The sequence below is a fragment of the Bemisia tabaci genome, chromosome 1 (assembly GCF_918797505.1).
Source record: "Bemisia tabaci chromosome 1, PGI_BMITA_v3".
Taxonomy (NCBI): Eukaryota; Metazoa; Arthropoda; class Insecta; order Hemiptera; family Aleyrodidae; genus Bemisia; species Bemisia tabaci.
The window spans coordinates 21,257,416-21,270,861 of NC_092793.1; positions in this window are offsets into that span (position 1 = coordinate 21,257,416).

Consider the following 13,446-nt stretch of genomic DNA (forward strand, 5'->3'; position numbering starts at 1 on the left):
TTAAAGATCATACCCAGGGTGACTAGAAAAACTTTGTCTGCCGCCTTCTAGCCTGTGCCATCACCCTCATCTAGGCCCTCAAAGTGGTCCAAAAAACACCATCTGGTGACAAACTCCTGACGCCTAGTGTGGTTGCAGATGTACTCCTGTGAGCAGCTTGTGTAATAAAGTTTGAATGATACATCATTCTCTTCGTTTTTTCGTGTAGAATCCGATTTTCGATGTTGTCAAGTCCAAAAATGATGCTGGTGCCCCCAATTCAAGATGGCGCCCAAAATGGCCGCCCCGGGGGTCAAAATTCCAAAATTTGAGAATATTGTCGAGTTTGGTATCCATTTATATGTAATTTTGGTCGTAGAATTCATATCTGGTGTCGAAAAATAATTTCAACCCCTTAGGGCCGCAATCAGTGGCGGCCAAAATTTCAACTTTAATGATAATTACCCAAGATGCACCTTTCACTGTCGAATGACGTGTCTTCATTTATGTTAATTAGGTCAGAAAACCTACAAGGGAGGTCTACAATGCCACTGCACCCTATGGAGGGCCAGGGTTCACCCCCTCCTACCCCCAATATGGTCGCCGCGGAGGGCATAAATAGTGACATTCTCTCAGAACGTCATAGTAGGTGTCCATTCCTATGTAATTTGAGGCGTAAATTCCAAATTTCAAGACATAAATCGCAAATGTGAGACTTGCAATGGCTTATACCCTATAAGGGGCCAGGGGAACCCCCTCAACCCCCTCTTCTTTCTAATATGGCTGCCATGGGGGGCATAAATAGTGAAATTCTCTCAGGACGTCATGTGAGGTGTCGATTCATAACATTGGGACCATATACGTTTTCAGATCCCAGAAATCGTCCAGAATTAAGAAAACACATAACTTCCAAGGGAAATTATGAACTTGATTTATCGACTTTTTTCACCCTGAAATGTCCGCTATTCCAATATTCGCCCACATAGGAACAGTGAAATTCTCTCAAAGCGGCATAGTAGGTGTCGATTTGTTTTTAATCTGAGGCGTGGATTTCGAATCACAAGTCAAAACATGTAAATATCCCATAGTGACGAAAATACTTATATATGGCAACCGCTTTGGCCTACATTTTGGACTAAAAATGCTGCTTGGGTTCATTTTTGTCGAAAGAGCTGGAAATGAATTGGTGATTTTAATGGTAATTGACAAATTTCACGCGTATTCTTTTTCTATGTACGCAAAGGACTCAGATGGGCGTCTGTTTTTTTCATTTTTAAAAATTCCCACAAAAATATAATTTTTTTGCCGACGAAGTATGTATCTGCATTCAGAGTTCCTATGTTATTGTTTATGAACGCACTCAGTTTAATTGCAATTAAAACAACTGGATAATTGAGTGCTTTTTGTAGCGCAGGGTTTCGTCTCCTAGTAGAAGCGACACCTACAGTTTCCTGCGTTATCTGCAACAAAACGCACGCTCCTGCTAGAAGAAAATCGATTACAAAAAGAACCATCTATTATCCAGTTATCTAATAATGAAAGAACCAGAAACCAATATGAATCCTTTGTGTACATTTGAAAAAGAACACCGGTGAAATATGTCAATCACCATTAAATTATCCGATTCATTTCCAGCTCTTTCGACATAACTGAACCCAACCCAAGATGCATTCTTTATTCCAAGATGAAGGCCAGAGCGATTGCCATGCTTAAGTGTTTTTGTCACTTTGAGATATTGACGATTTCTGACTTAAAATTCGGAATCTACGCCTCAACTTACATGAGAATCGACACCTCACATGCCGCTTTGAGAGAATTTCACTGCAACTATGTCCCCCCGGCGGCCGTTTTGAAGAGGGTACGGGGCTGCTCCTGGCCCCGCGTGGGGTGAAATGGCCTCAACTTACATGAGAATCGACACCTCACATGCCGCTTTGAGAGAATTTCACTGCAACTATGTCCCCCCGGCGGCCGTTTTGAAGAGGGTACGGGGTTGCTCCTGGCCCCTCGTAGGGGTAATGGCATTCCAGACCTCTAATTTGCGATTTCCGACTTGGAATTCCGAATCTACACCTCTATTTACATTAGAATCGACACCTCACATGCCGCTTTGAGAGAATTTCACTGCAACTATGCCCCCCCCCCCCCCGGCGACCGTTTTGAAGAGGGTAGGGGGCTGCTCCTGGCCCCGCGTAGGGTGAAATGGCATTCCAGACCTCTAATTTGCGATTTTCAACTTGGAATTCGGAATATAAGCCTCTACTTACATAAGAATCGACACCTCACATGACGTCCTGAGAGAATTTCACTATTTATGCCCCCCATGGCAGCCATATTAGAAAGAAGAGGGGGTTGAGGGGGTTCCCCTGGCCCCTTATAGGGTATAAGCCATTGCAAGTCTCACATTTGCGATTTATGTCTTGAAATTTGGAATTTACGCCTCAAATTACATAGGAATGGACACCTACTATGACGTTCTGAGAGAATGTCACTATTTATGCCCTCCGCGGCGACCATATTGGGGGTAGGAGGGGGTGAACCCTGGCCCTCCATAGGGTGCAGTGGCATTGTAGACCTCCCTTGTAGGTTTTCTGACCTAATTAACATAAATGAAGACACGTCATTCGACAGTGAAAGGTGCATCTTGGGTAATTATCATTAAAGTTGAAATTTTGGCCGCCATCTGGATTGACGGACCTAAGGGGTTGAAATTATTTTTCGACACCAGATATGAATTCTACGACCAAAATTACATATAAATGGATACCAAACTCGACAATATTCTCAAATTTTGGAATTTTGACCCCCGGGGCGGCCATTTTGGGCGCCATCTTGAATTGGGGGCACCAGCATCATTTTTGGACTTGACAACATCGAAAATCGGATTCTACACGAAAAAACGAAGAGAATGATGTATCATTCAAACTTTATTACACAAGCTGCTCACAGGAGTACATCTGCAACCACACTAGGCGTCAGGAGTTTGTCACCAGATGGTGTTTTTTGGACCACTTTGAGGGCCTAGATGAGGGTGATGGCACAGGCTAGAAGGCGGCAGACAAAGTTTTTCTAGTCACCCTGGGTATGATCTTTAATAATAGACTTGTCTGCTGAGCGTCAGGAGTTTGTCACCAGATGGTGTTTTTTGGACCACTTTGAGGGCCTAGATGAGGGTGATGGCACAGGCTAGAAGGCGGCAGACAAAGTTTTTCTAGTCACCCTGGGTATGATCTTTAATAATAGACTTGTCTGCCGAGCGTCAGGAGTTTGTCACCAGATGGTGTTTTTTGGACCACTTTGAGGGCCTAGATGAGGGTGATGGCACAGGCTAGAGGGCGGCAGACAAAAATTTTCCGTTTCAGTGCATGCAAGGCTATCGATTTAGGGGGTCAAAACACGTATCCCGAGTTTGTCACTCAAAGTCGTCTGGCTCTCGGACTACAAGTTGACATCCAATCCGCGGACGAGCCGGTCAAGAGTCTGAAAAATACGCCAATGGCACCGCTCAGTAGATCGAGTCAATTTTATAGAGGTTGGACATGAAATTTTTGCCTAAAACTGCAAATATTCATGTTTATATCTTCAAAATTTAAATTTCAAGTGGTGCTTGTAGAAGAAAATTTCACGAAGAACCAATGAAATCACTTTTAGAGCTCAAAATTTTGTATAAACGGAGTTAAAAGCTTTTAAAGTTTCCAAATTTTGTCCGGCCTCTCCTATTGACTCGATCCACTGTGCGCCGGTCGTTTATTTTAATTGCAATCCATACCTATACGCTAATCGGCGAATGTCCCACACTGACAGACTGCGACTTTCGACTGATCTTTCGAAATTTTGAACGAAACTCAAAAGTATCAAAACAATTTTACGGGTTATGTAAATAAATATTTTATATAATTATATTTTTTTTCTCTCGCTCGAAAGTTTATAATACAAATTTACGAGCTCTTCAAATGTTGCTTTTATACATATATCTTCTTGGATGTGCGTGTCGCATATCTAGAATTTGGAACGGCCCGAAGTTTCCCTAGTTCGGGAGCTCAGAGCCGGATTTACCTACTTGCCGCCCATGGGCCGCCTGTATTTTGCCACCCTCCTCTCATTCGTTTTGAAACATGAATTAAAACCATCAAGTGAACGTGCCAGCGGGGGTGGGGTGCATAAGACGCGTTTACTCGTGTTGGAAACATTTTTTGGGAAAGCCCTGTCAACACTACTAGCAAAAATTCACCGAACTTCGCGCGGACGTTAAGTTTCGTAAACCTATCTCTGCGTGGACAAGGCCTTCCATTCATAAGAAATGAACGAAAAAATTATGAAAGAACAAACATAAATGTGGTTTAATGATTTTAACTTTCGCCGCCGCGCCACGCAGACCGCACCGTGTTTTAAGCAATGCGTGAAGTATTCCGACAGTTTTGTAGGCGCTATGAGTTTCACGCCGACGACCGCTGCTGAACGCAGTAAGTTTGACGCAATGCGTGAAGTATTCACGCAGTCTTGTAGGCGCTATGCATTTCACGCTGACCGCATTGTGTTTGGCGCAATGCGTGAAGTATTCATGCGTTCTTGTAGGCGCTATCCGCTTCACGCTGACTGTTTTGCGAACTGAGAAGAAGTTCGTGGCGTTTCTTGACAATTTACATTGACGAGTTTTTCAAAGAAGAAGTAGGTTTAGTATTTATGGCAGTAACTCTGCATTTTTGCCAACGGATATCGATGGTGAAACTCAACCAATTGTTTGGTTTCCATGGGCCCCCTTGCGACTCTATGCTCACACTGTCTCTATACATGCATTCTAACCGGACGTGGAAAAGCGTGGCTCATTAGGAGAGTTGGCTCCGATTGAAAGATGATAGCGGTTATCAGGCTGGAAATTGCTCCAGTGTCGCGAGCGCTCGCGGTGTCCGAGAGTAAGTAATTATTCCGAACAAGAAACACCCGCGCTCAACTAGAGCGGACAGCTCAGTTTTTCTCCGATTAACCGCTTCCACATCCATAATACAGCATCCATACAGGCAAACTTTCCTACAAAATGATCGTTGATGGAGAAGCTTTTCGGAACCTCACATATTCATCGGAGGCTATGGTTTGAGCGTTCCTCAAACCACTTTTCCGAAAACACTTGTTATTGCCGACTCAGTGAACAGGGCCGGATTCACATTTTTAGTGCCTCTAGCCTGGACTTCGTTTAGTGCCTCTAAAAGTAGATGCTATCTCCAAGTGGCATTTTTCAACGGAGAAATCACGACATTTGAAGTTGAATTGTGATTCTTTCACGCATAAAAATCGCATTGCCGATAAAATCGCTAGGATCATCAATATTTGAGCGATTATCCTCAACCTTGTCGCAATTTTATCTCTATAAAATTGCGTTAGAAAAATCTAAAGAGCGACGCCAAGAATGGCACAATTTGGGCCAGAAGGGATTTTTCTGAAACCGGGCCCAAACGATACCTTATGATACCCTAAAACTCTGGTAAAAATTTTAGCTTGAGTATACGCACCGTTTTTGAGAAATGGGGGGGCAAAGTTGCCAAATCGCCATCATTCTGGACAGCATTTTTACAGCAAAAAGACGGGAAAAATGGACGAAAAAGTTACACTATTGATGGGTTTGGGCTGTAAATGTTCTTATTGAGCCCCCGTGCATGTAACTGTGTTCAGTTTCAAAAATTTTGGACGTACAGTGGTCCGAAATGGGGAGAAATCGTGATAAGGACAGATAAGGATTCTTTGTCAAACTTTTTAAAAATGGAAGTAAAATTGTTGGTCTATTGCAGAGATCATGTGAAACAATGTTCTTATCGGTCTTCAATGCATTCAATTGAGTTCAGTTTATCAAATTTTCATCGCACTATGGTCCAAAATGGGAAATCAGTGGACAAATTAAGATCTTCTGCCTAACTTTTTAAAAATGATGTACGACTATTGGTCCCCTGCAGAGATCATGGCGAACAATGTTCTTTTCAATGCATTCAATTGGGTTCAGTTTATCAAATTTTCATCGCACAATGGTCCAAAATGGAAAATTAGTGGACAAATTAAGATCTTCTGTTGAAATTTTTGAAAAATAACATGAAACTATGAGGTTTTTCACTAGATTCGAAAGGTGTAAATTCAAAATAAGTTAGTAGCCAATAAAAGCTATCCATGTTCACTGTTTTGAACTGAACAAATGAGGTCTGGAAACGGTAATTCAGGAGGAACTTAGCTTTTGGATCCTTAAAATCCGGCAAACTGGGTGGTTTTTGTCCTAGTTAGTTGTCAGAGAATAATTGTAGTTAGAATAATACTTTACAATAAATCCTTTCTAAGGATTTAGGAAAGGTTAGGTTAGGTTAGGTTAGGTTAGATTTCAACAGAAGATCTTAATTTGTCCACTGATTTCCCATTTTGGACCATTGTGCGATGAAAATTTGATAAACTGAACCCAATTGAATGCATTGAAAAGAACATTGTTCGCCATGATCTCTGCAGGGGACCAATAGTCGTACATCATTTTTAAAAAGTTAGGCAGAAGATCTTAATTTGTCCACTGATTTCCCATTTTGGACCATAGTGCGATGAAAATTTGATAAACTGAACTCAATTGAATGCATTGAAGACCGATAAGAACATTGTTTCACATGATCTCTGCAATAGACCAACAATTTTACTTCCATTTTTAAAAAGTTTGACAAAGAATCCTTATCTGTCCTTATCACGATTTCTCCCCATTTCGGACCACTGTACGTCCAAAATTTTTGAAACTGAACACAGTTACATGCACGGGGGCTCAATAAGAACATTTACAGCCCAAACCCATCAATAGTGTAACTTTTTCGTCCATTTTTCCCGTCTTTTTGCTGTAAAAATGCTGTCCAGAATGATGGCGATTTGGCAACTTTGCCCCCCCATTTCTCAAAAACGGTGCGTATACTCAAGCTAAAATTTTTACCAGAGTTTTAGGGTATCATAAGGTATCGTTTGGGCCCGGTTTCAGAAAAATCCCTTCTGGCCCAAATTGTGCCAAAAAACGGTCGTTTTTGGCGTCGCTCTTTGGTCACCCTTTGATGATCATTTGAACATCACGAACATGTTTCATTTTTTCTAATTTTGCTATAATATTCCTGATAAAAACGACCATGTTGGTGAGCGAGACGTGTTTCCACGCTGCCGCTAACACGGAGACTTTGACGCAGAGTAGAAAAAACGCCGCGGGCCCCAGCCCAGAAAATACTGAACACACGTTGATTCCTCTCTTCATTACGTGTCTCTCTTTTTGTTGATGTCCGCATTCAATAATTTTGATGGCAATCTGCGCGACTTGAGAGCACGAATAGTTGCACACAATTCTCAAAAGGAGACATAAAAGCTTTGCCAAAATCTTTCCTCTGCCAATACCGGGGCCCGTGCCGTGCTCCGATTTGCGCTGTGTGGTATCCTCAAAATATAAAAAACCTAAAAAAAACCTCTAAAAAAAATTGATGGATTTAACGAAACAAGCTTGTGACATTTCTGTAACTTTTTAAATTGTATTTAAATCAACTCTTCGACAAGGGCAACTCAAAATTGCTCTGAAGATTTATCAATTTCCGACGACAAGACCAGACCCCGGACCTATTCGTCATCGATGGGGTATCTCTCTGTGCCTACTCCCCAACTCGCCCTTGATGAAGTGCTCTACTAGCCCCCCCCCCCCCTCCCCCCCAAAAAAAATAATAATAATAATAATAATAATCCCTAGTCCCACCTCCGAAGTAGCACAGTGCAACAAAAATATTGAAATTAAATTGCAATTTGATTTCAATAAAATTGTACTTTTCTACCATTAAATTGCAATATTTTTACATCATATAGTCGATTAATGCCGAATTTAAACAATCAGCAAAATGAACTCCATGTGTTAGAAAGATAGGCAATACGCAATGCAATGAAAAATTGCAACTATTTCAATTTTATCGCAGTAAGTTTCAATGAATGGGGCCCCTTCAAAGAGGAGCTAGGCAACATACACAACACTCAGTGAAATTGCAATATTTTAAGAATACAATTGCCACTTATTGCAATCTGTGTTTCTTGGGTTATGTTCACAATGTCGCTGCGGCGAGATTTTTCCCTCACGGAAAAGGAGAGGTGTTTTCCACGCGAGAGTCGGCAACTTCCAGTCGGACGTCACAAAGCTTTCACACTCTGCGAAGAAAATGACGAGATCCGATTTTGCGTGCTTTTAATCAGGTAGCGTCAAGAACAAACAGAGCACCCGTTCGGATAATTTCTCTTTGTCGAACCGCGAACGCAATAGCGTTACTCAATTTGCAAGTGAGCCCTCAAAAGTATGGGTTTATATGAAAGATTGCGCTCATTCCAAAACTAGGTTGCGCTCTCAGAACGATGTCCTCTTCAGCCTCCTCACGCATGGATCCGGGGCGACTAAGAATTAGATGCGTTTAAGATACGTTGAGCACTAATCTTGGGTGGGAGATTGGAGAAGCGGGCCAGCAGGGCACCCATCATGCCTGTTGGTTCTCTCTGGAGACATCTCGTGTCTTTTAAGTGATGCTGCGAATGCTGGAATGATTGTTTTGAGAGGTGCCAAGAACGCAAGGGGCAGGTTATTTAGTAGATCAGGGCCAGGATTGAAGTGCGCCAGGCACAATGCGATGTAATGTCAGCAATGCAAGAACGTAGGTAACAAGTGTTTCAACATTTTCATGCAGTTTGTGGGGAAAAAATTGACGTATCAGTATTTTAAGCCGCTACAAATTTTCGATCGATTTACCTTTTTTCCCATAAAAAGCTAAGATATTAGCATGATGAAATATTACTTCCATATCGACGGTGAAACTACCAAACCACGTATCTCGGTTTGCGACGTCGCAGACTTCCTGTCATACTTTATTTTTTAAATGAAAAACTACTTAACGTCCAGTCTTGAAACTTTCTGTGATTTTTCCTCTTTGTGCGGAGAAAATTCTGTGAAAATTTCAAGGAATGATATTGATTTGGTCTACTTCAAAAAATTAAAATGCGAGCGTAGATTTTTAAACACCGAAAAAGAGATACGTGGTTTGGTAGTTTCACCGTCGATATGATGAAATTTATTGGTAAATGAAAAATGAAAATTCATAAAAAGTTTTCAAGGGCACTGTGGACATGGCCGGGTTTACCTACTTGCCGCCCATGGGCCGCCTGTATTTTGCCGCCTCCTTCTCATTCGTTTTGAACCATCAATAAAAACCATCAAGTGAACGTGCCAGAGGCGGAGGGGTGCATAAGACACGTTTGCTAGAGTTGGATACATTTTTTGCGAAAGCCCCATCGAAACTACTAGCAAAATATTACGGAACATTGCGCGAAAGTAAAGTTCCGTAAACCTATCTCTGTGTGCCCTCTATTAACAAGGTCTTCTATTTATAAGAAATGAATAAAACCATTATGAAAAAACAAACATAAATGTGGTTTAATAATTTTAACTTCCATCATCGCGCCACGCTGACCGCACTGTGTTTGGCGCAATGGGTGAAGTATTCATGCAGTCTTGTAGGCGCTATGCGTCTCGCGCTGACTGCACTGTCATTGACGCAATGCGTGAAGTATTCATGCGGTCTTGTAGGCGCTATGAGTTTCACGTCGACTACTACTGACCGTTCTGTGTTTGACGCAATGCGTGAAGTTTTCACGCAGTCTTGTTGGCGCTAATATGTGTTAAATGCTGACCGCCGCGTCGAGGGCTTCTCCTTTTCATTTCAAGTCCTCGTCATCATTTCTCTCTGCATACCGCGCCGCTCCAGGCCAAATTGCGTGTTTGGTTTTTCTCTTAACTCGACTTAATGAAGGTGCTGTCTCTTGTATCACCGAAAGACGAAAAAATTAGCAATTACTATGCTCTCAGGGAAAATAGATTTTGTCGCCTTTTCTCGTTGGTAATTTTAGCGGCTCTGGTGCTTGCACTAGAGCTGCTATTCCGGACGGTCCCAGCTGGGGAGTATCAATGCAGCATGTTACATTGTAGAGACCGCGCGTTGGTTGATGGGAATCGGCGCCATTTTCGGCTATGTTCCTTGTCATGACTTTATTTTATTGCATACTGTTTTATTGTTAGTCAATGCTATGTTGTGTATTGTATTTTTGGAATCATGGTGATACAGTCAACAATTCAAAACTTGTTTGTGCTTTTATCTCGTGATGGAAAAAATGTACTTTACGTTCAAAATTTGAAAATTTGAATTTTAAAGTTTTCGCGGTTAAGGAAGCTTTAACCACTGGGTTGGAGCTTCCTAGTCATATTACTTGATATCAGCTGATAGCAAACAAAGGTTACCAGGGAAACCGTAAACGTCTAACAACTATCGTGGCCATTGGGGCGATTATTGAAATGATATCGACTGTATGTCGCCGCTTACGACAGGACATAGCCCAATCTTAACTGTGTAATATATCGCAATTCGATATTGTTTTGATTTTTAAAAGGAGCAATTCATTCATACAGTTCCGATTAGTTTTTGCGAACGGGCCCTTAACCTACGGCACTCGGCTCATGGGAATTTTTTAACTTGTCCTGGACGGACTCGTCTGTAGCGCCTCGTTCTTCGTTGTGTGTGTGATTTCGTGAAGAAGTTTCTATGGCAATTTGCTTTTATTTGTGAGCTGTTTTTTCACGGGATTTTTGAATGTTCTGTACGAATAAATTCGGTGAGTACCTCATTTATCCCTCCTTCCAGTAAAATTATTTCAACTTTTCCTTCTCCCTCATTCTGGACCCACTCATGGGCTGATTATTTTCTCATTCTTGAAACTTTAGACTGGCAATTTCTATGCACAATCTATAGCTCATTAACCTATAGTTCAAGAGTTCCTCACTAGTGTCTTGCTCTTCTTTTTTATTTTTAAAGCCTCAATGTATTTATAGAATTTCAAAAATTTAGTTTTTGAGTTGACTTAAAAAATGTAGAAAATATAATGCTGTTTTAATTTTCATTTCAGGTAATGAGTCGACGCAGTCAAAGAATAATTCAGAGGTAAGAAATCTGCTTTTACTCAATATGTAAGTGTTAGTTGATATGCAAAATTGAGGAATGTTTTGGACATCTATACGTTTGATAAGACCATTTTAGGAGTTAATACTTTGAATACCTAATATTTAGTGGTGGCTTAATTTGTTAGTAACCAGAAGTTGTGTGGTCTTCTTGCGGTGTGGTCTACGGAATGCATAATGGTTTGGTCATTTCCGATCTATTTTGGGGTCTACCACTGGCCTAAACATGGGTCTGAAGGCCAATTTTGGCGAAAAATGCGGGTTTTTCAGCATTCAACGCGCTATTGTAACCGATCCTTTCGGAGGACAAAAAATTCCTTCAAGTATGTTCATTAGGGATGTAAGAGTGTCACTTTGGCCAATTTTCGTCGATGTCAAACTTTGCGCTCATAGTTAAAAAAAAACTTTTTAGAATTTTGTTCAACCCAAGTGGCATACATGTAGTAGAATTCCAATTTATTTTTAAAACAACCGATCTTATATTTTCCTCTACACAGGGTGAACGTTGCAAATGATATATCGAACAATGATTCTGATATTACGCATCCAGTAAATGAAGCAGAAAATTCATTCATCGAAAATCTTGAAACACATCAGTCGAACTCAAAGCCTAAAAAGAAGATAAAATCAAAGTCACGTGACTTATCGTAAGTACAAACCTGCAACTTTGTTTTTTATAAAAATAGGAATAATTTTAAATTAACTGTAAAGCTTGGAATAAGTATGCAATTTTTCCCTGCCAGGAAATGTGATAGTTTCAAGAATATACAATTTTTTTTCTCTTTTTTTTTATTTCAACAATGGGCAACCTTGACTTTTTGCCGATGGATTCGTTGGAACTCGGTTTCGGGTGTATCTGAATAGGAGGAAAACGATAAGCTGATAAAAAATACATAAAAGAACAGAAAATACATTCGGAATGCTGTAACCTTTGAGACAGGTACACACCTACATTAAATTGTGCCATGTCGAGGAATTATTTCTACCGGTTTTTGAAAAGAGTTGATCCGTTTTCAGCATTTGCGAACTGAATTAGTTAGTGCTACGGAGAAAACTATTTTCTCTTCGCTGCTACGACTCATTGCTCCGGAGAGAAATTTTTTCTTTTCGGAGCAATTAAAAAAAATATACAAATTAAATAAATATACAAATTGATAAGTGAGCGCTTTAGTCTCCTGAAAACAGAATTGCGAAACTTAAAATTGGAGAAAAATGATGAGTAAATGAAAAAATGGAACCAATTGATGGGATATGTCGCATGCCATTCTGACACAAAATATGGCGTCTATCGAATCACCTTAACTAAATAAAATAACCAAATTTTCAACTCTCAAACTATCAACTATCAACTATCAAAATTCAAACTATCAAAATTTCCAACAATGACAAAAATGATTGTAATATACCTATAATGTAATGAAATATACACGCTCTAATCATTTAATTTGTATTACCTTTATGTTATGTACCTACATGTTATACTATTTTTATAATAAATTTTGCCAACATGCTTTTCAATTCAGTCTACAACATTTCATTCCGACGTGGCAATAATGATTTATAATGCCCCTAATCCATTAAAATGAATTACAATAGTAATGCCGCATTATAATGTCGTATTATACATCGCAACGATTCATGTCCTACTGATTATTGATTATTGTAAGATGAATTCTGTTTTCTCTGATTGTATGTTTCATACGTGCGAAGCAAGTACGGGTCACTAGAAACGTGGTTCGTACGGGTGGCTGATGAAATTGATCTTCGAATACCTTTTGATGAGCTAGGGAAATGGAACCATCTGCATCTCATGGACAATAAATAGTTTCCGTAATTAAGGTCATCCCGTGATTAAGGTGCCGTGATTTAAGTCATAAATTCTTCATCTAATTCTTGATTCATCTCCAAAATGTCTGCTAAAGCTTTCATGCGCTTCTCCTTGTATGCATGAATGAGCAAATTGGGTATCGAACAAGCGGACACTTTTTGAAAATTTAGATGATTCTGGACAATATCGTACAGAAGTCCACGAGCTGCAGATAGAACCATTACCTCTAGCTCATCAAAAGTTATTCGAAGATCATTCAACAACCTCTTTGACAAGTTGCAAAAACTTTTCGTTAACAATAGTGTCACACGGTACTAGGAATATTTACTATTTAACGAACCTTATATTTCCCTGACTCAGTCCTAAATTATAGAAGTATGCGTTACTTTTCCAGCAATCCAAAAAAACAATTATACAAAAAACCAATACCTACACTTTCAGATATAAAAATGCAAATTTTTTGCAGCCTCGCTAAACGACTTATCAACCAGAGATTTTTTAGAAAGCGGACCTCCAAAGAGCTTTCAAAATTAAAAGTATACAACAAGTGATAATGCCATGTATTCGCCATATCAAAGCCCAATACACATTTATACACCGGCTACGTAAATCTGCTAAG